We start from the raw sequence: 27310 nt of genomic DNA, 5'->3' as shown, positions 1-27310 counted from the left end.
TGAAGAACCACAGTCCTTCAAGGGAGAGGAAAAACAGAATTGGAACATTCTAGCTGGGTCATCAGGACCAGATTTGTACAGTCCCTGCCATGGTATATGAAAGGTGAATAAGGAAAGAAATACGTATTTCTCCTTTACCTTCCCCCCAGCCCTAGACATCTCTAATCACAAAACAGCTCTCAACACCTGATTTAAACTTTCAGCATCAAAGATCAAAAGCTTCAAGACTGGACTATGTAAAGGACAAATATAGGATATATTAATGACACAGCCCGTTGGGGGTGGGAGGTGGGACAGTGTGACTCATGGGCATTTGTAGGTGAAACTACGTGGGTGATCTTAGATTAGTAATGTTGATAACTATTATTTGGCCATTTAATATAGGTGGATACAGTGGACAAGCTTTGGAACATACAGTCCCTGGGCAATGGACCGTGCACAATGCTGCAGAAAAGGATAAAACTATAGGAAGCAGAGACATGTTGGTACCTGCTGAAGAAATACTCTTTCCTCAGCCCAAATCTCATGACTGATTTAAATCTGTCTGTGTGAAGAAAACATCATATAGTTACATTACTCACAGCACTACAGTGCCCTCATGTCCTTCAGCATTGGGTATCCCTGGGAAGTGTCCCCCTCTCTGAGTCACTCAGATCCCAAAACAAAACTTTGCCATGCTGAGCTAGATCTGCCACTGTCCTGGTATAAGAGTGATGGTCATCAGGACATGGTGTCATTAAGACTTTTTGTACACCAAGGAGCTCTGCTGCAGATCAGTGGAGAGCCAGCAATGCTAGCACATTTCAACAGACAGCAGACTCTTCTTTAGTGGATACTGATGAATTTACACTTCTTTCTAGATGTATAGCCTAGAGTGTCACAAGAATGCTGTTCCGTGCTTGTTCAAGGTCAGAAAGGCACATATTTGAAGATATCCAGGGATTATATATCTTGGTAATACATGATATCCATTGAGTCATATATGTGCAAGGGTCTGCCCACCTGGGGTAATTCCTCTCCATCATCCCCACCCAGCAGTCTAGAAGGAGTTACAATTTCTCTTTACAAGAGTTAGAAGTTGTTTGAATAGAGGATGCTAAAAGGCCTGAACGATCATGTTGGGTAGGGAGCATCAGCTAGTTTAGCTTTGTCAGAGGAGGAGGATGAAATAAAGGCAGGCAACTGCTATTCTGGCTCCTGCATATGCTCAGTAGCTAGACCTAGTTAGAAAATCTACTCTGACGTTCAAGGCAATACAGTCTATTTGTCAGCTGATTGGTTTGATGAGGACAATCAAATCTGACAGCAATAGATACAGCAGAGTGAGTAACATCCATAACACAGCAGTGCCATGGCAGCTCATAGAGAACATGGGACTTATGGTGTTCTACCAACATGGAAAGAATACCTGAATCAGGATCTGTGATTGTGATAATTCTGTGTCACTAAGGTATCTCGGGGATGATGACAGAGAGATGAACATCTAGAGATGCTTTCCATAAGATTAAGAGAATAAAGCAGAGCACTACAGCTCTTCCCATGGGAAGACCAGCGTTACTGGGAAGCCTAGCATGCTTGCTTTGGGCCACCATCCTACGATCTCCTAAAGATGACACAACATCAACATCCAGATTTGTAAGAAGGCAGCTAGGGAATACTGTATCAAATTTGTGTGCATAGCAATAAAGTGTCTGCTGAAATGGATATTGAAGTTAGAAACTGAACCTTCCTAACAAAGCAGTAGAGTGTCTAGTCCCCACCGGGTTTGGTTCCCAAACAAAAACTGTCAGGGTGAAGTAGCATTAAAGGAGTTCATGTGGAAGCAACATATTTAGGACATAGGAAGTCAGACTTACCATTCACTCAAGAGTCCTGGATCAAGCACATGGCACATGAACTCAATTAGAACATAAGAATGGTTATAAGATCAGAGGTCAAACCAGATCCATGTAGTATTCAACTGTGAGACTTGCCATTCACATTTCTACGTATCCCTCTAGCAGCACACTGTGAGATTTGCCATTTACTCTCTATTTTACACATTTTAAGCTATTTTAATTCATGCAATAGTCTATCCTCTTCTCCAACCATTACTTAGTTCCCCCAAAAGCACTATAGTTTTTAGACATCTGGGTAATAAATACATATTGGCTTTCTCTTATCCACGTGCTTGCTCACCCCTTCAAAGAACCCCAGTAAATTGTGATGCGTGAGCAAAAAAGGTTCGTTTAGTTTCTCTGCCAATCAGACACTGGCCAGTTGTCTTATGATGATGTGTCTGAAGCAATAGGTACTTTTATTCTTGATGCCCTTGAATAATGGTTTTTAGGGTGTTGGATCAAAGTACTCTGTGGTCACTATTACAGAGTAACTCCTTGATTACTCCGTGATCTATTTCTTCAGCCATACCTCCAAGATATTTAAATTCCCAATAAATTTGCAGATGGTACTTTTTTCACTTCCTTTTCTGAGGCAAATAAGATACTTAGACTCATCAGTTGTGGGCAGACAACTTGACATAAAAGGTAGGGTTCAAAGCCTGAAATTTTCTGCATTCTAATTGCCAAATTGAAACAAAAATAAAAGATCTTATCTGAGATAAATTACTGTTACATAATTAACACAACTTACATGAAAATATGTTATGTTCTAAAAATGCTAGAGGGTAAAAAAAAATACAACAACAATGATGAGATGAAGGAAAAAAACAGTGTACTCCAATTTTCAGGCACGAGTGGGAAGGAACTGCAGAATGCTGGGACAAAGATGTGTAGGACAAATATATCGCCTGCTTGTGTACTGTTACCAAAATACTCACTGAAACACATGGGGCATAAACAACCCTATTTAGAATACAAGATTGCACACATAGTTAAAAAGCTGGGAAAATAACTTGAAAACCTAATGAGCATCAAATGGATACTGTGGAGGAAAATGCCAGAGAAATGGCAGGTGTGAAGGCTACGTAAGATCATCTTCGATGAACAAGTCAAGAGGGTTATGAGTACTTAAGATTTGTATCACTTCTTCAGATCATAGATGATAGCTCTTAACAGGAGGATGCTACTGACGAATTACATTGTCAAAATATTGTTGTTATATAGGCATGAAGGGTAAAATATGTTTAAACACACAGTTTTGGATATAGTGAGATATCTGTTCAGCTCAAAGGAAGAGATGCAGATATTGCTTAAAAAGTAGGATCCTTTCCACAATCAGAAATGTGCATGCTGGGATAAAACCATTCATGTGAGCTGTAGGTATGACACTTCCAGAAAGATACAGAGTATAAAGAGAATAAAGCATGAAAGGTCATGAATTTATAGACCTCTGACCAAGAAAGTAATGTTGACATTACTGTATTTGGAAGAGGCTGGGGATACATAATGGTCTGCAAATATGCAAAAGATTGCTTTGCAGAGTAAAGTCAACATTTGTGTTTAACTGCTTTAAAATTGTGACAAAGATTAGATTGATATCAGAAAAAACTTACTAACTGTGGGGGTAGGGAAGCTGTATGATCACCTAAAATGACTGAAGAATCCCCACAGTAGGAGCTTCTCTGCAAGCATGTTAATAGCTGTTGGGAGAAATTCAGGTGTGGTTGATCCTATTCTGTACCAGAGGACCCCTCTAAGTCCCTCCAGTTCCATCAATGATGTCTGTATTTTTATGAAGTTATGTACAACGTCAGGTGTTTATGAAAGGATGATGATGACTTAGCTCACCATATTTTTTCTAGATCAAATCTACATATTAGAAATATTCATTTAAAAAAAGGTCAGAATTTAAAAACAGATATTCCCCTGAAAATTATTTTTGTTTCTAAAAAACTAGACCCCTTCTCAAAATTTTTCAAATGAAAACAAATATTCTGATTGAAAAAAAAAGCTCCAATTTAGGATTGTTTCCCTGGTAACCAGGAACACTGTCATTCTGTGGTCTCATTCTTCCCATTCTCCCTCGTGTGCCAGGCTTCCAGCTTGCCCAGCACTCCTGTGGCCAGGACTCCTGTTAGGGTTGCTCCCCCTTCTCCCAAAGGGTGGATCTTGAAATATCATGGTATGTGCAGATCAAGGCAGATGCATAGCTGGAAGAAAATAGGATCAAGAGGAACAACACAGTTTCAGTGAAGTCAAAATATGTAAAGAGAAATAGGTTTAGGAGAGATTTTTATTAAATGAACCTCTTGGTTTTTTTAGGGAACAAATAGCTGTCTCTTGTCCCCCATAGACAGCTGGAGGACAAATAACCAATTTCTGAGAAGCTCTGGACAGCAACTTTTGTATTTCTAATACATCACAAGGAATTACCTGATTCTGGTGTTTGTTTTTTTTTTACTTCTTTGATTTCCCTCAGATGAAGAGATTGCTTTTGCCAGCATTCATTGCAGCCATTGGAAGTGTCAACACAGTGCACTTCCCCTAAAGTGAGATTCAGCCTCTGCCAGGCTATGCTCAGGGGCTCAGCACTCAGCTCAAAAAATGAGAAAACAAACCACTGATAAAATAGACATTCCTTCATCCCAATTCAATGGGAAGTCTATCACTCCTTATTAATAATGTCTGTTCCAGATGACTGATCCATCAGGACAGCAGTTTCACTGTCCTGTGTTCACATTTCAGAGGGGTACTCTAAAAGGAGCAGCTGGTCCAGCAACTCCAGCGGAGCCCAGAGGGGTATTTTAGGAAATATACTTCAATAACAACTTCGCATAGTGCTCAGGTGAGTGGTGTTGCCCCACCTAAATATTTGACCTGAAGTTGCTCACTGAGCAGGCTCTCTGGGCTGACTTCTTTGATAGATCAATTTGGAACGTGTTAATGGCATTACTCAGCACAATAAATAAAATGCGACTCACCTTAACATTTCTTGGAAGGAGTCATGGAGTTTATGACACCCAGTGGGAACAGCAAGAGAGGGTCATCTGGAAGGAACAGGGAAACATGCCGAGTGTTCACAAGGGAAATTTCGAGAAACAGATGGAAAAAATATCAGAATTCTCAGTAGCCTCCAAGAAACAGATGAAAAACTTTTGGGTCAATAAGCCAAAGAGTGAAAGGCTCAGAAACAAGGTTTGTGGTCAAATTATCTAATCCACATACTGGAAAATACTAGTAATCCACTAGCTCCTCCAGTCTTCATGGGCACAAAATATTGAAAAACTTCTGAGGTGAAGCAGTAGAAAAGATAATTCCCATGTTATTTATGGGAAATAATTTTTTTTGTTAAGTGGGAAGGAAGGTTTTTTATCCTCAGAAGGAATATGAATTTTCCTTTTTTTTGATGATAAAATCGGTAGGAGAGAAGGAATTTTCTATCCTGATCATCAGATCTGTTACTGAAGGCTCAATTGGTGCAGAAACACAACACAATAACAATTTTAGATGGAAGTACCATTTGTAGCTGTTAAATTACCCAAAGGATCTTTCACATGAATGCTCCAGACTGAATAGCATGTGCGTACACATTCCAGTCATGGATCCAAAACAAATTAGGAAGCTAATACGCACCCTCCACTGGGACTTAATTGACCATTAGTTTCCTAGGTTCTGAAAAATCATGTCATTATATCTAACTTATTTCAACATTGCTTTTTACCCCCATAGGATCCAAGTGCTATACACATTTTTAAAAAATGCGTCCTCCACCACAAAAATACTATTGCCTTTTGAGGGTGAAAGCTTCTGCTCAGCAACACTTCAGAACTGGTGTGGACATTTTTACTCAGGAATTGAAAGATACCATATCTCAGTACAATTACGCAGAAGAATGTAGGTCAGACAAACATAATTACCAATTACAGAGTTTAGACGGGGATGTGGCAGTAACAAGCTCACTGCTGGGAAACAGTATAGCTAGTTCTTAATAATAAATTTCCTTTAGACATCAGCCTCTCCCCAAAGATTCACACCAATAAAATGTAGCAGAAATATAACACAATCCCTTCAAACGTCTGAAGGGAGTTTATGTTTTGGGAAGAAAAAAAAAGCAGATAAAAATTGAAAGTAATTATAATTTCAGGGCTAACTGTAGCCATTCCAAAACTAGACCTTTCATGAGCAAGTTCTGGGATTTTAGCAGTGCAGCCACTTGCACAATAGGCAGCCCAGCTTCACGTTTGAGATGAGCAACAACCCCCTAGGAGTATGACACCTCTAATAACACTGAACTGGAGACTCAGTTCGATACTGACTTGCAAAGTGCCAGTACGGACTCAAGTGTGTAACTTCTGCAGAAATAACCCAAAATATTCTTGGCAGATCATCTCTACTTGCATGCTCTTTGATCTTCTGAAGCTGGTTAGCTATGCTGTGGGGTAAGGTTGAACTTGAAGGTGATAAGCCAAAGGAAGACCTGAGCTTTGTGGTTTGTTTGTGAGCTCTTAACCTCCCTGTACGCAGGGCTCTGGAGCATGAGTTGGCAACATATTGCTTGGCTGGTTTCCTTTGAGCATTCAGTTTGCCACCTTCTGTATTCTAGTGAGTGATGAGCCAGCCCCAACCACCCATAGCACACCCCTGATTTTATGGTCTCTTGTATTCCTCATGAAACAGTTAATCATGTGACTATCTGAGTCTGAAGATTTTGCAACTGTCACAAGGCTGCACCAGACAGGTACCTCGGTCAGGTATTTGGACTTTCTTTAAACTCCATAAAAATAACAAACAAAAGGGTTGACCTTGTGCTGTACGTGCATGAACGCAGGATTTAAACAGATGCAGAAAAGATCAAGAATTTCAAATAGGCCCAGGAGAATGCCATTCTGCAGGAGTATATTAGGGTTCAGTGTAAAATCTCACCATAGAAAAAGAAATTAAATTAAATAAAAAATAAGTGTAAACCCCAGGAGTACTAGTAAGAGGTTGAACACTCTATCCCAGTTTCTGCTTTCTGAAACTAATCATAGATACAAAAACATTTGTCCTTTTCACAGAGCAAATGACAATACTTTCCTAATTCCAACAGTTGTAGCTCCATCCTCATTTGAAAGACATTACAGAAAAACGTAAAACATAACAATCAGAGACACAGTCAGTCAGCCCCTGGACATGTGTCTAACAAGTATGGCACCATAAGCAACTGGATTATTTTGTGTTTTTTCATGCCTCTTTCATTAAGCATCTGTAACTCTCAGTGACTTCCAGATCCTGAGAACAATATCCACTTGGAAGAAACTAAGGGCAGTATTTTAGGCAGGGAGAAGACAGGTACTGAAACACAGGAGTATGACACTGTTGCACATTTATAGACAGCCATTGGTACTGTGATGTTTATACATCACCAAGAGACTGAATTTTATTCTAAATAAGGAAAAATATCTAAGTGACAGAGGCTTTACGTGTCCACGAGATGCTTTTCTAAAAAAGACATGCCGTGTTTCAAGTATGAGTTATAGGGCCAGATGCTTGAATCCGGGTGAAGAATTATAGGCTGCGTTTATAGGAGGTCAGGTCGGGTAACCACAATGGCCTGAAAAATATATTAATCTCATTTGAAAGATGGAATGCAATCTTTAAGTTAATATAAATACACCATCTGCAGCAGTGAGCCCTGAGGAAGGCATCAGAATATGGAGCAATTTAGGCAGAGAGGAATGAACCGAATGTGAGATAAGGCCAAAATGAAAAGCAAAGCCTGATGTCTGTTATTCCCTGGAGAAGGTGAGGTCCAGGCCTGAATCCGGTGCACAATTCCCAGACCTAACCTGTGTTTCTGGAGAAATCTTAATGATCTTGTTAATCCTGAGTGCAATACAGTTCATCCAAATCAGTGAGGAAGTGATTGTATGACACTCTGCACTTACACATTTACATAAGGAAAAGATACTGCATCCAACATGAACTACTTATTTTGCAACTCACTCTGATTAAGAGAACGTAGCAGTCATGCAGCTGGCAAGGGACATTATCCTAAGAGCTCATAATTAAAAGTGGACAAAATTAAGACAATTGTAGCTGGTGCTTCCCAATGGCTAATATCCTCCAGCTGACGAAAATTATGAGAAAACAGTGAGTGGGAGGAAGAAATCAGAGAGGAAAAATGAATGGAAATCAGAAGTTCTTTCAGAATAGAGTCAGTCCATCAGCATCATCAAGGACAGTCTGGCTAAGGCTCAACTACTCCAGTGGTAAACCAAAAGTATTTTAAAGATTCAACAAATGGGAAAAATACAGCAACTGTCTGAAGTGAAGAGAAACTGATACTGGAAAATATAGAGATTGTGAAAAATTGGTCCATGGTGATGCTGAGCAAGATTTTTGAGGAGCGTTTGAATTGCATAAGGCAAAATTGTGAACAACAATACAAAAAGCCAGACTTGTTCAATAAATATTTTTGTTTGGTATTTTGCAAAGCAATATCTTGATAGTATTTATATGAGACCAAGGTTGAATAAGTACTTTCCAGCCCATTAGGAAATAAGCAGGATGTTAAACATCATCTAGTAGAGATAAACATTTTTAAATCAGCAAGCCTGGATAAATAACACCCAGGGGTCCTAAAATATTTGACTGAGGAGAGCTCTGGCTTGCTAATGTTAATTTTTAATAAATTTTAATATCGGAGAGATTCCAGGTGACTGGAAGCAGGGTAGTAACCTGGAAAAAAAGAGAATGTGAGAGACAGAGATAAAGAGAAAGGAGGGGAGAGAGGGAGAACAGGAAATCAAGTGCAATTACAAGGGAGTTATTGAGCAGCTAACCTCACTTCAATCCCAGGTAAAACAGTGGAAAAACTGAGACAGAACTGAACTGCCAAAACATGAAAGAACAAGATTTTAATTACTGCCAGTCAATGTGGGTTTATGGAAAATAGCTCAAATAAAACTGGTTTCATGTTCTGCCTGCAAAAAAAAGCCAACTGTACAGATGTAGCAGGCTTTCTCGAGGCTTTAGACTTAGTGCATGACATACTTACTAGATAAACACTATATAACATGAAGGAAACTTATGTTAAATGGCTAAGACATGGCTATTTAGCATAACTCAAAGCCCAGCTGCGTCAATCAGATCATCATCAAATGAGGATTCTTTACTGGCTTTCCGCAGGGCTTTGAAGTATACTCGGTTCTATTCAGCATTTTCACTGACGCTTCTGCAAGGGAATATAAAGTCAGCACTGATAGACAGATGGCTGAAACAAATATTAGCAGCCTGGTAAATAACGATGAGGAGAAAATACTAATGCTAAGAGTATTTTGGGTCACTTGTTAGAAGGGAACCATTTGAGTGAAATGCAGTCAGTGCAAAGGTGATCTAAAGGCAGAGAGCAAAATAAACCTGATAGGACCCTGGATCCTGGAAAGTTGTGATTTTGGAGACTGGTTTGGGAATCACAGTGGGCAAGTAACACAGCATGAAAATACTAATTCCAGAAAGACTGAAAAAAAGGACAAGTTGTCCCATGATCCATATACCTACAAATAAGGGAGCAGCGAGCAGTAATGTGGTTTTATCTCCTCACAGTACATCTCACAGAAGTCTAGAGTCCAGTTTTGACCAACCTCTGTTAACAACTTAAATAGCAACTAGGAACAAATGCTAGACTGAACTGATGAAGGAAGGAGACACCTGACCTTGAGAGGTTTAGAAACCCATCCACTGAGTTTATTGTGAAGAAAAAAAAAAGAGTGATGTCTTGATTACACTGCATAGTTACTTCCAGACAAGAAAGTACTGGATACTAAAGGGTTCTTACATCTGGCAGAGAAAAGCATAATGAGAACCGGTGACTGGAAGTTGAAATCAGAAATTCAAAACGGTCACAATTTTTCAAACAGTGACAGCGATTAACCACTGTGACAAACTTCTAAAGGAAGTGATTGATTATCCATTTCCTGATGTATTCATATAAAAATTAGATGCTTTTCCAGAAAATATATTTTAGCCAAAATAAAAGCTATGTTTAATTCAAATGCAAAGTATTGGGTAACAGCATGAAATATAAAAGTCTATGACATGTGGGAGAGAAAATGTGATGACTATGTGGTCCTCTCTGAGTGCAGAATCTCTGGATGTCTGCAAGGAAGATATCTCTAATCTGATACAGCAATGCAATCTAGTAGGGGAAGAGATTTTTAAACCAAAGCTGAAAATTAACTAAAAAATAATAAAGCAACTCTAATTAACTGGACATGTTGTTGGTGATACAACTCCAACAACTGTACATCTAGGCTGGATTTTTAAAAATAAAATAAAATCTTAAAAAATTAAATAAAAAATCCACAATGAGAGACAGAGAAATAATTGTTTCTAGCTGTAAGCATTGCAGATTAATTATCTGGGGGAACTGTAGAATCACTGGCCATTTTAAGACTTCTTTGCATAAACAATTTCAGTTCCTTGTAGAAAAGGGAGCTGAGGGGCCAGCTCATAGCTCTGTACAGCTTCCTGAGGAAGGGAAGTAGATAGGGAGGTGCTGATCCCTTTGCCCTGGGATACATGGGAGTGCTTCAGAAATATTCCAAGAGGAGGTTTAGACTGGACATTAGGAATTATTTTTTTACCAAGAGGGAGGTCAAAACCTGGAACAGGCTTCCTGGAGGGATGGTCGATGGCCCGAGCTTGTCAGTGTATAAGGGGCATTTGGACAATGCCCTTAACAACAGACTTTACCTTTTGGTCAGTTCTGAATTGGTCAGGCAGTTGGACTAGATGATCATTGCAGATATCTTTCAACTGAAATAGTCTATTCTATGCCATTCTATTTTATTCTATTCTATTCTACTCTACTCTATTCTATCCCTATCGCACTGATTCTGTGTAGGGCAGGGATAGGACTCGATTACCTTCTGAGGTCCCACCCCCATCTACTGCTATAATTTCTGTGCTAAGATTCAACTAAAAGTCATGGTCGTGATGCTAAAAGTAGGGTAGATAGGTCCTCTGTTATGCAGAAGATGTAAAACAATGAAAATTTGAACAGAACATTATGTGATTTTACAAAACTTCCATATCTGAGTTACTCTAGAAGGTATGTTTGCCTGCTTTTTCATTCTTTCGTTATCCTAGTGTCTGAGAGAGATCAGAAATGGAGGTTCTGGTTATCTAATACCTATCTCAGTACTTACCTGCCCTGAAGCCCTGTAGCAGTTCAAGTGCTTTTTGAGAAATGGTATTTTTCAGGTCATCTGAGGCCAAATTGGATCATGGTGAACTTGAAAATCAAAGCATCATGCAAAGGTGGCAGGGGCTAATGTGTCCTCCCCAGCAGAGACACATCTGAGTCAAGATGATTCACAACCAGGCCTGTACAAATAACTAATTTTTCAGTTTGCCAGGTGAACTTGAAGGGAGAAAAAACATTCATGCTACCCTGAAGAGAAGTTCATGTCTGTTTGTTGATGGAAAGAACTATGAAAAAAAAAAAAAAGATGTGTCCATCAGTCTGACTAAACTGTTTTGTTTGATCTGAAATTGTTTTGTCTTTGTGGTCTGTTGCATATAAACATAAATTTATTGGAAAATTTTCTTCAAAAGTCCACTCATAACAGAATTTTTGAGTGGTGAACAAATGAATCCCCTCCCAAAATTTTTGTGGCTTTGTTCAGACCTTTCTATGCATTTCAGCTTCAAGAGCTACACCGCTGGATCCAGACAGTATCAAAATAGATCAGAAAGTCACAGCCCTTCAAAATCCAGCCAGAATACACCTTGCAATGGAAAAGTCCCTCGAAACTTATTGAAAGGAGTTAATCTCTGGAAATTTCCTCAAAAAACAACATTCAGGTGGAGTAAGCTTTGTGCAGCTAGACCTTCTCCTTAAGACTGCTGGATATGACTAAAAGAAACTGGAAAGTCCTGCCTTTTTTCCCTGTCTGTGATACTGTCCATTTAGCAGGAATGATTTTGTTTTCTGTCTTCCCTCTAATGTTGCAGCCAAACAGCCATGAGGACCACAAAGTGTCACCCCTTTCTCAGCTACCAGACAGAAAGCCTGGTACCCAGAGGGAGCCAAGTTGCAAGACTTTATATGGAAATTTCTCAGCCAAAATACATTGAAGAAAGAGGTAATGTTTTTCAAAGAGAGAAATCCATATAATTAGTGCTGCAAGATGTGCTTTTCAAACACATAAACTGAAGAAAGATAATACCTAGTGACCACCTACTTCAGTTCAGCTTGGGATATAGCTGTGCAGAAAAAGTGCTCCCACTAGTTTGGACAACCACATGAGACTTGATGGAAAGTTCAACACCTTCCTATGAAATAAAAACAGCCTCTGAAAGTGCAGCACAACCACAGCTGGCTGAAACTTACTTATTAAAAAAAAAAGGTTAAAAAATTATTAGAAAATGGAGAAGATGACCTCTGCAATAAGCATATCTTGGGCATGATAAGGAACAGATATTTAACAAAACAGTCAGAAACACTTCTTTTTCTGTGATTAAAAAACTCTCAGTTTGTGAAAATATTTTTTTTTCAGAAACATGTTGGTGTCTAGAGAAACTACACCAAGAGCAAAATGCAAAATGCAGTTTTGAGTCTACAGACAGAAAGATTTTAGATTTATTTCAAGCAAATATGGTAACCAAAAGGCCTGAAAATCCTTGTACTACCTTTTTCTGTTCTGGTGAATGATAATCATTTTACAAAGTGGAATAACTTAATGCAGATATGAAGAGAGACTTGTAGCCCAGATTTAGAGTGCCCACCTTTAGGCAGCTCCAGTTTAGCTTGTGTTCAGTTGTACTCAAACTGTGCTCAACCCAAAAGGGTAAAGGGTTTAAGCCTGAAGCGATTCCATATAGCAGCTATTTTGATTTATTAGACATTGAGTTACTGTTTGTGTGGGCAAACATTGCAAAACTTAAGATTGCATTGGTCTGTCCACCCAGTGATGCCCCAGGAGTCTGAGCACTGTTGAACAGCCCTGTCCCTCCACAGAGTGCAGTGCCCAGCAGATGTCTTTTGTTCAAGTGCACAGTGGGAGCATTTTACAAACTGCCAAGTTTTACTCTTGAGGTGAAATTTTGTTTTTCCAGCTACCCTCTAGAATGGAGTACCTACATTTGATTGAGGACTACATAATTCTTATCTACGTTCTTTAAATTATTTGAAATACATTATTCTTCGGTTGGCTAAGTATCACACCAGCTTAAAAATAAATATTTCCTAAGACAGTGGATTCCCATGATGAAGAGCATTAGATCACACACTTGAAATACTCGACTGCAAGTGCATTGATCAGACCGAGCTTCAGTTTAGTTTCATAGAGCTCAACTGGATTTACAATGCCAAGAAGAAAAAATAAAAATTAAAAAATTATAACAACTCCTTTTCGTGCCATGAAAACAGACCAACTTTGCCATATACTCCAAGTGCAAATCCCCTGGAAAATGAAGGTGCCATTTTTCCAGCCTCCTGCTTCCAGAGCCAAATTTGAGGGCTGTACCAGGAGGGGGCAGGAGAAAGCCGTCCGTGCCTTCCCACCGAGGGAAACCCTGGCAAAACCGATTGAAAACTTCCCCAAGCTCCAAGCTAGCTTCTGTGCTCCTGGCACCATCTCTCTTTTACACACATCAAATGATACGTTCAGAGCACTCTGAGTGTGGATTATTTGCAAGCAGAGATCCTGCAAATCCGGGTTTGTAATGCATCCCACGGTGTGATAGCCAGGCTCCCTGAAAGCCTCCAGCTTGGTCCAACTTTGCTTCCTCCCCAGTTAGCAGGAATTTTGACATAGAGATAAATGAGTTTTGGCTAATTTTCTCTTACAGCCCTTAGACGTTAAGACCATTTCAGCCTCAGCATTTTGCAGTGCTTCTAAAGAGCCTTACCATGCTCTGTGCAGTAACCCACAACAATAACAATGCAAAAGATGAGACTGAATGTGGTCTTGTATAGCTAAAGGCAGGGCAGATCAATTCTGATAAAGCACCTGGTGGTTGTCTGAATAGAGCAGCCCTGATACACCTCAGAGTCACTTGCACATCACGTTCAAGGTGGCTGAGCAGGTCTCAAAGGGTGCAGGGTACAGGCTGCATCTGGGTAAGTCTCAGTTTTCAGAGAAAACAGATTCAGACACCTATCTGTGCAGGGGGGAACTGAGAGCTGGGGATAGTGGGGAAGACTTACGTTTCAAAACTTCCAGCTTCTGGGAGGGTCAGGAAAAAAAAGTAAAAAACCCCAGTCTTCTCTTGTGGTATTTGGAATTTCTGCTTTCAATCATAGCCAGAAACCAGAGATGTGAAGCCTTATGAGAATTAAATATGTAAGGAAAAAAAAATCAACCAACCTTTGCTGAACAACAAAGAAGACTTGGCTCACGTTGGTTTCCAACTATGGGTGAAGGTTCAAGTCACTTACTTCAAAAATACATTACTCATGAATGAGCTTTATTAAGAAACCTTGTGCTCCTATAACTCTTTCCATGTGAGGTTTTCAAGTACTTTATGGAATTAAGCAAAACAACCCTGGGAGGTAGATTAGTTCTAACATCCCCACATTACAGATGGGAAAACTGAACACTAAGCACATTTGTAGGAGAGCCAGAAATAATATTACCTAACTCTCGTGTACTGCTTTTCAGCAGTATATCTCACATCTTTACAATGGAGGAACCATTATCCCTGTTTTATAAAAAGGGAAAGTGACTTTCTTGGTCTGGCCAATAGCTGAGCCAGGTGGAGCAAGAGGAGCCAGTTCTTCCCAGACCTGGTAGTCTCAAAGCCTGATTTTACTAACTAAACAACCAAACCACGCTCTCTTTCTTTAATATTAAACAATTATGCAAAGACACACAAAAGAAAAATGAAAAACAAAGAATATTCATTGGGGTTGCTTTTGGGAAGCTAAAAATCTGGTTTCTAATACTGAGGAGTTTCTTGATTGACTGTATCTCATATCCCACTGATACACCGCATCTTTGCTTTGCTAGTGAACATGGGAAAATAAGCAAATTGAATCTTTTCAGATTAATCATGTCGTATTACCTGACCACAGACAGCATCAGCAGAAAAATTTAACATCAAAGGAGACTGTTCTATGGTCCTTTTGATGTTGCAAACCAGAATACAGAGGAGATAGTTCAGATTTTCACAGAAGTAATGACACATGAACATGGAAGGGGTCATGATAGTGATGTTTAAAAGAAAAAATAAAAATCCAATAACCCTCTCCCTCTAAATAAAACTTTCATTTCCTTTTGATAGCCTTTTCCTTTCTTACAGGACAAGAAAACTCTTGAGCTCTCTTACTCTAAAGTTGTCTTGCATTGCACCCAATTGCCTTTTGGCAAGATCTCTTGTCCCAGAGCAAGTGCCCAGTGAGCTGGGCACTCAACAGACAAATTAGGAAGACGGTCCCCAAAGAGCTCTCCATCTAGATGCATCAAAGACATTGTTCCATGCCAAGCAATCCCCCATGCTTCCTCTGTGCTATCCCATTATTTTGGGCCCAGAAATAAGAGTCTAAAAGCAGGCAGTGTAGAGGCTTTTGAACTAGCAAGTAAAACAAGGAAAGTTCATCCACAGTTCTGGGAGGAAAAATTATGACCAAGAAACTCAGAAAAGCAAGTTGAAGTTGCTGGTTTCAAGGCCATTTCTGACCTAGAAGAGTGACAAGTTAGAGGATGCTGCCCTGGCCCAGCTGTAATTCTGTATATTGGGATGCACAGTGGTGCTTTTCTGCAGAAAAAATGAATCTACAGCAACCACACTAATATACTGTAATTATATAAATTGTAAAGATTAGGGTCATTGCACATAAATGATAAATATCACCATATAAAGAGATTTCATGAGTCCCCAAAATGGGCTGAACTTAAGCCAATCTTTAAAATGGTTTTGAGAGTTGCTTGTGGACTGAGCTTCCTTCTCTAATTCAGTCAATCAAACATCCTTCCCAAAGGCTAAGCCAAATTAAAGCCACTATTACACTAGAGAGAAGGATGCAGAATCATTTACACATGACTTAAAATGAAATTCAAATGGCAAAAGAAACAAATTCCCACTTCTATTTAATGCATTTATCCATTTTTGTAAGATTGGCTTTTAGCACAGGCAGGCAACAGAGTCAATTTCATTTGCTCTTTGCTGTGCCCCAGCTCTCATGTGTGTATCTGATGAGTCACTTCTTGCTTGTGACATGTCTTTGCCACCTGCAAAATAGTCACACTGGGACCCAGTGACTGGGTGGGTTTTTTTGAGTTTTTTTTCTTTCCACTTGCAGAGTCCTTTGAGATCACTGGAAGGAAATTCTGTAAACCTGTGTTGCTACTCCTCTGAATTACAGAGAAGAGATTCCATTTGAGTGATGTAGATATTATTACTGTTGCTATTTGTCTACAGAAACCAACCTTTTACTGTGCTGAAAAGAGCCAGATGCTGCAGGAACTGGTGAGGATGACAGCGGATGTCCTCCACTCTGTCTGACAAATCCAGAGGACTTCATGTGTGCCTGACTCTGCGGGCAGACAGAAAGCAATTACTCCTTTTTCACTTGTGTTAATTTAAGAAGAAAGGTAATTTTGAACACCTAAGAGAGTTTCTGTAATAATATTTTACTTATTTAACCAATCCTCAGTTTTAACAGATTTATATCTTAATGTCCGCACTAACCGTCTATTCAAGGACCAGAAAAATGCTTTTATGTCAAAGCACTATTACTCTCCCTTAAGTACAGATGTGAAAATGGAAAAAGAAAGGTATTTGAAGATTCTTTTGTGACGTGGGAACAGAACTGAGATTTCCAATTTTTATGTGCTTTTCCATAGTCTCTGCATTGTATTCATGCCCAGTTTTAAGCTCCCTAAGGCAATGCCAGCTGAGAATAACTTTTGGGCCAAGTGCCATGCTATACCACAGCAAGAGACCCATGTTGAGATCTCTGCCAGACCGAGTGTGGAAAAACTGTCTCAGGGACTCAGCCTGAACCTCTGTGTTGCACAGTGTAGGTGCATCCCTTTCCCCAAACAGCCTTGTTCTGTACTCTGCAGAGAAACATGCTCATAGTTAGCTGTCTCCAGTGTGCAAAACTCTGGCTCTAAAGCACCTGGTGTGGCGGTTTTAGCAGAGACTAAACAAAGGTGGAAAATGCTGCAGCTCTCAGCAATGTTAAGATCTCCCAGGGCTTGGCTGATACACTTGTTCGAACTCCCAGGGTTAAACCATTATTATTCAAGAGTTCAGTGGAAAAGCCTGCAAAGAAAGCCGGGGACAGGGGAGTTTGTCTTCCTCTGTGCAGTAGGCTAGGGCTGCCTGCTGGGATCATCAGGGAGCTTTATACAATACTTTAGGCTCTTGCAAAGGTCTAGACTGTTGCTAAAACTCTCTATCACTCTTGCTTTTTTTCCTTTGATTTTCCTTTCTTTTTAGTTGAGGTTTTTGGGGTTTTGCTGTGAGGTTGCAATGATGCAATGGAGCCTGGGGAAGCATGGCCTGCAGCCCATGGATTGCTAGAGGCTGGGTGACTCAGAAACTGGATACCATGACCCAGATGGTCCTTTCCAGCCCTATGTTCTTAGGCTTATAGTCACTGATAGCTGCAGGACACTCTCAAAACTAAAATATGGTCCCTTTTTATACTAACCAAAATGCAACCATGAAAGAAATCTCTCTTGTTTAGTCATCTGGACTGCTGCCGGAGAAAAAATGAACAAGAGGTTTTCTCTGGGTCCACTGAGCAGAACCTCGCACTGTTCACATCCCTGAAGGTGATATGCTCTCATCTAACTAGTGCATCTGCTCATTTATTGTCCCCAGGAGTCATCACCTGGAATTGGGAACATCAGGGTTTCGCTTGAGCGTTCAGCATTAAGTTGTTGGCAAATCTTCACCATAACATTTTTTCTTATCTAATGATAATTTGATGTATGAGAAACCTGCCGAGTGAAAGCATGACTATTATGTGAGCAAACAATACAGCAGTATGTCCAGTATTATCTGTGAAATGTATTTCAATACCTGTGTGATTAATAATGGATTTGGAAGGACAGTGAAGTATAAATAATCCAAAACAATATGCAAACTTCTGTGAAAGAAAGGGATTAATACTAGAACCAAATGAAGCCCTGGAAAATGTAGCACTCAAAATAAATTATCCAAAATGCAGGATCTTCCCTCAATGTAATTAAATAATAACATAAAACTCACAGATCAACAGCCCAGTGGTTTTCTCCAGTAAATATAAAACAAAGAAACTCAGCAACAGTTGAGTTGCTTTTTAATTATACCAACCACTTCAATAGGAAAACCCTATGAGGGTTAAGAAAAAATTGCTGCTAAGGCTGGGCTACGGCTTGCTTTGTTGTGCAGCATTCCAGGGAGGGAATCTGGAAGCAGAGGGAGCAATTCAGTTCTACACATTTGGTCCTTTTAGCATGCATACAGGAAAAGAACCATCTTTAAAAGACGGCATCATACTTTTGCAGCCCTCCGAAGAGGACCTGAGAAGAAATTTGACCTAAGCACTTACTAACACAGGACATAAACTTTGCTCTGTTGCACTCTTCAGCTCCTCAGAAACCCTGAGATCTCTCTAGTACAAAAGTTAGTCCTGAATATCTGGAACAAGCCAAGTCTTCGCTGATAGATGCCGTCTGCTTTGCAGGGTGAGGAAGGCTGATCTGTTCCACTTCCCTCTACAAGATGGTGTGGCACATTCACTAAACAGTTTTCAAACACGTCATCTCTGAAGACATCTTAAATACGGTGAATTACCTGAATGCACAGAATAGTGGGCTGTTCGGGAACACAACTGATGCTCAGAAAATGGTGCCAGAGACCAGAGAGGACGCTGGTCCCTTCCCTGATCAGCAGCCAGTAAGATTATTATTAGCTATTGTTTTAATTGCCCTGCTGATGTGAATTTATGGCTTTGCAGGATTCTCTTTTTTTTGGTTTGACTCTTTTTAACACACTCACTGAAATACAGGTATAAATTAAGGAGTTACAGTTCAAAGTGTAAAAAGCTGGTGTGACAAAACAGCATGGGTACAAACTAAAAACTTTTTTTAAAATACCCAAGAATTGCCTCAAGACAAATCTTCTTTCACTGAGTAAAATGTTATTCACTAAATGAAAAAATACATAGTACAAGAGTAAGTCCTTGAAAGGAAAACAGCCTCCTAAACCCACAAACCCAAGCAAATCAAAAGACAACTTGTTCACAGAGATAAAGGGAAAAAACAGACAGGAACGTTTTTAACAAGGACTTTTTTCATTCTCTCTTTTTAATCTAGTATCAGTATCAAGAGCTGAATGGGGAGAGCCTTTGAACAGCACCTGCATGGGCCAGCAGTGAAGGTCACATACCAACCTACAAATCTCTCCCCCCTGGCACTGGAGAGACAGTGTTACATTCCTCCCTTTGTACTGACATGAAGTGGCTTCAAGTCCATGTCCAAGTCTAAATAGTCATGAGCTGTAACCCAATCATAACTGGTGACTTCTGTATGCTGGCCAGCAGTGGAAACCAGAGACTGCTGGTCCCCACTCTCCTGCACACCCCTGAGCGTCCTCCCTTCAGCTCAGCTTTTCCCCTTCCCCACTAGCAATGTCAGCTCCAATTCTCTCAGGCTGGCACCAGTTTGCTGGGATATCTATGCAATTAAGTGTTCAGAAAAAAACCCCTAACCTCCAGCAACTTTATTAAGGAGGGCTATGGGCAGGAGTAGGGGAGTAGGTTCCTTTCACCAGGTTCAATTGCATGAGAGTCTTGGGAAACTTTCTGGCAGTTTCCTGCAAGGTTATTGAAGCAATTGCTGCATGCCTCAGTCCCGCCTCTCTTCTTTTTTAAGCAAAACTTAATGAAGGCAAGTGGAAGAAAGAACTTTTAGTCACCTTCACTGACCTACTTTGACTTTTAAAAAGGAAAGTGATAGTGCAGTTGAAGGGAATTTTAACCATTGCTGCTGAGCTGCTCAGCAAAACACTGTACAGTTCTTTTAGAGCTTTAAATCACAGGCAGTGACATTCCCAGCAACATACAGAGGAGTTGCTCAGCACTTGTTCTACCACAATTATTTTGTAGTGATACATAAAATGCCTTTTTCAATACATTGAGACTTGCCGCAGTAAAAATACGTCAGGTGAAAAATATATACTGTAGTACTCTATCTAGCTTTCTTAATTAGCTTTCTTGATTACATTCTTAAATGATGTAATTAGGGATAACAGATTGTATTCAGTTTTAAAAGAAATGTCAAAGATTAAAGGATTAGTTCATATTAATATTTTGGAAGACTTGATAACCAAAAAGAAATACTCACACAAAGGGAAGAGAATACTAACTGACCCCAGCACGCTCACAGTCCATGCTGCCTTCCTCTGCTCAGGCTCTTTTTGTAGGGGATCACACAGAAGATTTGTGCCCTGGTAAAGGAAGAGGGCCTGGATGAAACCCCGAAGAATCTGTGAAAGCCATTGTGCAGGAATGAGGGTGTAGATTTATCCTACGTGTGTGAAGAGCAATAGGCCATCTTCAGAGAGGGCTGGTTGAAAGAATTGCACGTGCTGCAGACAGTCTGTGCTTAGCAAGATACCATTGTGGACCTGAAAACCTAAAAACTGACCTTGCCAGAATCTGAGAGATAACAGTTATTCTTCTGACAGCCATTGCACTGAGAACATTTTACCTCAAGCAGACATTGTGCTCACACAATGGATCTCCTTGCCCAAAACCCTGGTGCGACGATGCTTATTATGGGGCTGACAGTCCCATTATAGAACACAGCCTGAGCTGCCAGTCTTTGAAGGAAAGACGTTCTGTGCACTGCATGCATGTGACAGGCTCAAGTTCAAGCCCTCAGGGCAACACGGTTAAACCTAGGGGCACCAGTGACTTACTTCCATAGGTGCTTGTGGATCACCAGAGACTAGGCCATTGAGTTTGAGTAGGATCACTGGAGTTTCACGAAACACCCACTCTTTCCAAGCAGCTGCCTTGTGCTTGGAGCTGTACAGTTGAGTGGTGATGCACAGAAATTCTAGAACGTGTCAGTTTAATCAGCAGTCCACAGCTAAAGCCCTCTTTAATCTCAGTTACATATTAAAACATATTTATTGGGTATTAAAAATATTTCAATTCAAATAGCAAAGCCTCCTTGCACCACAGAGGATGTTTAAGACCACTAAAGACCACTTAAAGCTAGCACAGTTTTTTTAGAGGTGTTTAAATAGTTGTAGAACAGGAAACCATGGAGAAACTGAAGATCAGCAGAAAATTTTAAAGAAAGAATTGTACTTCCAGGCAAACCACCCACTTCCCAAACATCATGAAGGTAAAAGGCATCTGCTGTGCAAAGTTTTCCATACACCCCTGACAAAATTAAATATACGGCCACACATAGTGATAGAGCATCACAAAACCAAGCACTTAGAATCCTTGCTGCATAAACTCCCAGTCAGCTAATGAGGAGCTTGCAAAATAGGCCTCTATTTTCAGATCTAGATATTGTGTTTACTTGGAAGGGTTTAATGTATCAATACCAAATGACAGAATTTTTTCCTTGTGATATTCTTCATCCCAATAAACTACATACAAATATTCTATGTGGCAATACTTCTTCAAGTAATTTTTGGCTCATCAAGATCCTAAATCTTATCATTCATTTAATATTGCTCAAATTAACCATTATGCAGTGGGTGAGGTGGCAAAGTACCTAACGTCATCATGACATAATATTGTCAAGCAGTGTTGTGACAACTTTTGCATTTTAGAAAAAAATAGCTTAGCCAATCTTGCACTGATTGGATTGACAGCAGCTAATTATTGGGTAGTCAGATAAAATTTGAGTGTATCCAGATGAAACTGAAGTAGGAATGGCAGCTATTAAAAATAGCTTTAAAGACAGCAGCAACTTCTCAAATTGTTAAATAAGAAATAACAGTTATCTTCTGGATGTTATTGACAGTTGTCTTTATAACGTCAACAACCATATCACATCATTAGAGTATAGTACTTTTCAATATTTCAGAAGATATAAATTAGCTTTTCAAGGAAGGTTCATGACCCTAATTTAATTTTCTCCAAATAAATCCAATGCAATGTCCTCAGAGAAGATAATGAAGATCTACGGCTCACCTGAGGAATCATTTAAAAGACCATTAATCATCTTTAAAATACATTGTGGTGACATGCATTACCAGATTGTCCTTCTAAAGAACTGTATGTAAGATATTCCTGGCATGCAGTAGATTACACAATATTGCCATCAAACTTGGTCTCTCTTTACCGGCAGATGTGGAAACTGGAATATCAGACTCAAGGGAAAACATCTTTGATTTGCAGTGTCCCAGGACAATGGTCAGAGGAAACCAAACAGGCAAGGAGAACAGAATAGTTGAGATAAGGATGGCTTAGGAAACAAGACATACAACATATGCACACAGCCTGATGGAAAGATAAATATTTGTTGTGAAAAAACATGCACAAAGGCACATTTAAAAAAATCATGATCTCATTAAATCTCTGTGCAAGGTAGCCCTCAGCTGTTTGAAAACTCCAGTCCGTTGGGTCTAGAAAGGGTCCCCACTAATTTAGCAATTGCATAAGTAAAGTAAACATTAAACGTGGAACAGAAGCTCACTTCATTTCATCAAAACTGGACAAAAAGCTGTCAGTTGAAAAAATCTTGAAATTAATTCCTTTGTAACATCATTCATGTGTAAATTATCTGTTTCAACACTTTTCTTAAATTTATAGTTATATACAAAATTGGTAGCGATAGTCACGCTTTGAAGTTATGTTTCAGTAAAAAACAGAGCACTAAAATTACGTCCACTTACAGCATTTTTTCCTGTGGATAGTCCCAACATTTAAGAAGTATTAGTAGCTGTTACTAAATGCCAGATGCTGTCAGAAGTGATGAAGATGTTAATTTTTAGTCTTCACCACTTCAGACATTATCTGATATTCAGTTTCTCTGACAAATGCAGATATTTATGAACTGACTACAGTGATCTTCCAGAACTGGAAATTGGTCTGCACTGTATGATGATGACTAACAAGTTGATCATGATTAAAAGCAGAGTCCTGTAACTAAAGTTAGCCCTGAGCTTAACTGAGGGGCTGTGGTTGTTCTAACTTCAGTAAGTAATTTTAACTGCCAGTAAAATGAGAATTATAAAATCAATTACTTCCAAGCTGAGTTATTAATCAAATTTCTTTGCTGTATTTAGACAATCAGTTTCCCATGTCCTTATCTGCTTTTTTTAATAGAAATTTCTTATCCCTCTGGAACTTCAGGAACTTTTTGTACAACTTCAACATTTTCTGGTGAACAAAATCCCAGGTCACTGTTCAGATCCGATAGACTGTGGTCAATTAAATGTCATTTCCCTCTGGTCTTCATGCATTTATGCTCTTGTGCAATTCATACTAGGTCTCTGGCAGAAACGCAAGTGTGGCTGGTAAGACACCGTACACAGGTTCATTAGGTGAACAGATTCATAAGAGGAGTGAACTTTAAAAGCAGAAAAGAGGAAAGGAATGAATAACCTATTGATATCAAAACTGACCAAGGAGGATGAGAAAATAACCAGACCTTCAGTTTTGGCCCAGAAGAGGAGATCAGAGACTACAGGAGGAAATGCCTTGTGGGGTTAGAGGCAAAACACTGAAGATCGAAACAGTACACAGAGTTTGTGCTTTGTTGAATCATGGTTTGGTTTTATAAAAATTAAATTGAGGCATTCAAACAATTTCTTTGTGTCTATAGAGACCACTTGAACATAATTAAACTACAGAATTAATGAATTCCCATTTTGACATTGCCTGAATTCCAACAATTGTTTTCAGCAGACCTGAATGATATCTCACTTTCACAGGTTCTATCAACAAACTACCTCCAGGCAGGGATTATTATTTCCTTCATATAAAATATTATAAAAGTATAGGAGCATAAGGCATAGCTTTGAAGTGGAAAAATTTTAAATACACATAGAAAGAAAACCACATATGGAGATCAAGTAGGACTGCTATGGACTGGACACTAGAAGCTTTAAGGACTGTTATTCAATTACGTATTTCTAACTATCTCAACAGTGTCACTTGCTAATGTATACAAAGCAAATTCTGTCTGGTGAAATACAAAGGGGGTCCTGCCAGAAACAGGGGTGCCAGAACACAGAACCTCAGCACAGCAAGGAAACAGATCTCCATGAAGGTTACATTACTGCCTTATTTCAGTAGATGGCTTTGTGCTTCAAAAACATAATTTAAAAAAAGTCTAGTGAACAATAAACAGTAACTGCTCTCCACTGAAAACTGGGAAAGATAACATTTTGCACTAATGAGAGAGAAGGAATGTCTCAAAAGCAGAGTCCAGAGGTCCAAATGCTGTATATGCAATGTCATAATTCTGATTTCCTGCTGCAAGGAGCACATATGACTCAAGCTGAGACCACTTGGTTTGTTTGGGCTTTTTTTAAGAAAAAACAACTGACACTGAAGAAAAAAACAAATTTCAAAATATGGAAGAAAATAATAACCAATTATTATATGTAATTTTCATGGTCCAGACCTTGTACTGAAAATAAACTTTTTTGAACAAGTGAAGCGTATGCTTTTACATGCAGAAGATGACAAATTCTCTTTAAATCCTCTTTTTTGCAGATGGAGGTTTGCTGTATTTTTTCTAAATAGCCAAAAGTATAAAGACAAAATGACAAGTCCAGTTATTCAATATGATAATGGCTTTTTAAAGCAAAGGGAAAACTGAGTAAGGAATATATAATTTGGAGGCAAATAGCCACAGACTTGCTGTAATGTGAAACAAGAGCTAGAATTGGTGACAGAGCAGCTCAAAACTCCTGTTTCCTCTCCATGTTCTGCACAGTCAACTGCAGGAAGAATCAAACATCCTCCTATAATATCTATGTCAAATTTAAGAAGCTTAGCTCACTTTACTGGGATATTTGGGTGTAGGTCAGACATCAATCAGCTCATTTCCCAGTTTCATTTTGATTATCAGTTACTCAAAAATCAATATTCGGAGCTTGCACTTTTACTGCCAGATAAGGCTCTTCTGCACGACTGTGGAAGGAGTGGCCTGGGTCACAAGTGTGTGCCTTGCTGTGGCTAACAGCCACACTGTATAATCCACTTTAAAAACTGCATTTCAGCTCAAGTTAGTCAGGTTTTAATAAAAATGGGAGAGAAGCTGGAAGACTGTCAGTGCTGTAATAGTCACCTTATTTTCAGCCTACATTTATCTACATCCACTTTTTTACTCATTCACTCCTAGGCAGCGTTTTCCTTTAGCTTCAGTTGCTACTTCTTTCCTAGGTATGTATGTACTCACAATACATTTATGGAGAGAAATTTAAAGATTGGGGGATGCTGACAAAGCCCAGTTTGGTAGATAACTTTTTCTTATAATTCAGGCTTCTCTTCTCTCCCCATTCTCTATTGAGGTATTTTGGTACCAGCACTTTCAGGGCAACTGCGGTGTGATGGACGTGAGGGGTGGGAGGGCTGTGGCTGGGGGGGGGGAAAGATACCCAGCTTCACATACTTCTTCCCTAAGCCCCTCTTCTTTCCTTAGTCTTTACATTTCCGTGGCTGAAAAAAATCTTGCTATTAGTTTCATTTTCACGTCAAACTCAGCTGATTACTAGAAGCTCTCAGTTTATTCCTACACCTTCTGAACTACAAGACATAGATTTTTTTTTTCAGTATAATTACTCTCAGGCTTTCTGGTTTGTTTGTTTGTGGTTTTTTGTTTGTTTTGTTTTGTTTTTTTTAATTACATTCTTGGTTTGATCTGGAGCCCTTGTCTATATTTTTCTTTTTCCTCTTCCTCTAAACAGAAGTTCCAGATAGACTTTATATAGACTTTATATCACTGACAAATAGTTTTTGCATGTCCTCTGTATTCAAACTTCTGGTCTTTTTAGTTCTTTGGATTTATTATGATCTCCCTAAATTGTTTTCAAGTTCAAGCTAAATTCAGTGACAGAACTATTTGTCTTTTTCAGTTTTAGATGATTTTAAGTGGATCGAGTCAGGATTTCTTAACCTAGTAACAATTTCTTATGATACCTTCTTTTGAAAATTGTACTTTCTTTGCTTACTGAAACCAAGTCTTAAAGAGCATTGATTCTGGCTGATTCATTAACCTTTGTGGACTAAGTGTGTCCACTCTCCCATGTTGGAATACCTGGAACCCACCACTACAAGTATTTGCATTTCCACCGTATGCCAGGAAATTATATTTTTCTCTAATAAAACAGTTCTTATGAGAGAAGGAGAATTTTTAAGAACAACAGAACAACACAGAAGACTATAACCAGTTCCAAGATGTTTCCAACTGATTGGAGACTCTCAGAAACACCTAGCCGCCAACGATGTGATGAAAGCACTCTTCTTCTTGCCATGACCACTTGGCATAACCTGTTCCTGCACACACAGTGCCTTCAAGCCCTTCCTGGCTACTCCAATGGATGTAGAGGACCAGTGGAGGCTCCTGTCTCCCTCATTCTCATCCCACACCACAGTGAGCCCCTGCAGCAGGTACCTCCTGAGAGTGTATCATCACGGGTGGCCTTTGTGAGCCAGATCATTCAGCCAGTAATACATGCTGGGTCATAAAGTAACAATATAAAAACCAAAATCATCGTCCTCCTCCCATTACCAGGTATCTGTCAACTTTTACTAATTTGAGTCCTTATCTCTCAGAGGTTAATTGGAACTGGCTCATGGTAACGGGACTGTAAGAGCAGTCGTGGTGCCTGTGCCGCAGCTGCACCACAAGGTACATTGTGGCCATAAGCACAAGTAAGAAATTGGGGGAAAGAAGAACAGAGAAAGCAGGCAGGCCTGGCGGGGGGGAAACTCTGAACAAAATTAATTATTATTGCAGGGATGTTTTAATCAAGAGATCAGCTTTGTTAAATAATACAGCAAAAATTTTTCTTTGCTGCACTCTGCTCCAAGTACATCTGTTCTGTTGAGGTAGGGAAATTGTGGTGGATATAAGTTCAGCTCCCTATAACAGCAGTTTGAGAGTGAAAAGTAAACAAAAGAGGCACTAGAGAAAAATATGACTATTTCATAAAATGTTCCCAGCTTAAAGCAAGACAGCTAAAGAAGTAGCACACCTCGGTTTCAGAACAGCAAATTAGTCTGTTTGCTGGCTTATGCTCAACTTAATTTGGCTCCAGTTCCCCCCCTTGGAAAAAGAAGTGAAGAAGGTGACCTACAGGAAGATATGACTTTCCCAGTGTGAATCCACATATTCGGTGTCTCAGAAATGCTGTGGCATCAAGGTGAGAGGTTTGCAGAGCAAGGACTGTGTGAGCACAGGGTGCGATGGTGGGAGCAGCCCCACACTCTGCCCTTGGGAAGGGGGCAGTGAACACCAGAGCAC

At 39.5% G+C, this 27310-nt stretch overlaps 1 long non-coding RNA gene across 1 annotated transcript in view; it reads right to left on the bottom strand.

Moving 5' to 3' along the window:
* Nucleotides 1-3845: 3845 nt before the first annotated feature.
* Nucleotides 3846-27310, bottom strand: part of LOC120323293 — a 40992-nt gene continuing 17527 nt past the window's right edge. The window contains exons 2-4 of the long non-coding RNA XR_005563615.1: nucleotides 16298-16404; nucleotides 4862-4927; nucleotides 3846-4090 (exon numbers count right to left, since the gene is read on the bottom strand). This is a non-coding gene — a long non-coding RNA (uncharacterized LOC120323293). The remainder of the gene's footprint in view (nucleotides 4091-4861; nucleotides 4928-16297; nucleotides 16405-27310) is intronic.

Source organism: Pipra filicauda, unplaced genomic scaffold (assembly GCF_003945595.2).
Source record: "Pipra filicauda isolate LSUMZ 115617 unplaced genomic scaffold, ASM394559v2 scaffold10_size6260569_pilon, whole genome shotgun sequence".
NCBI lineage: Eukaryota > Metazoa > Chordata > Aves > Passeriformes > Pipridae > Pipra > Pipra filicauda.
Note: the sequence above shows the minus strand (reverse complement) of the source record. Positions and strands in the feature narration are given on the sequence as shown.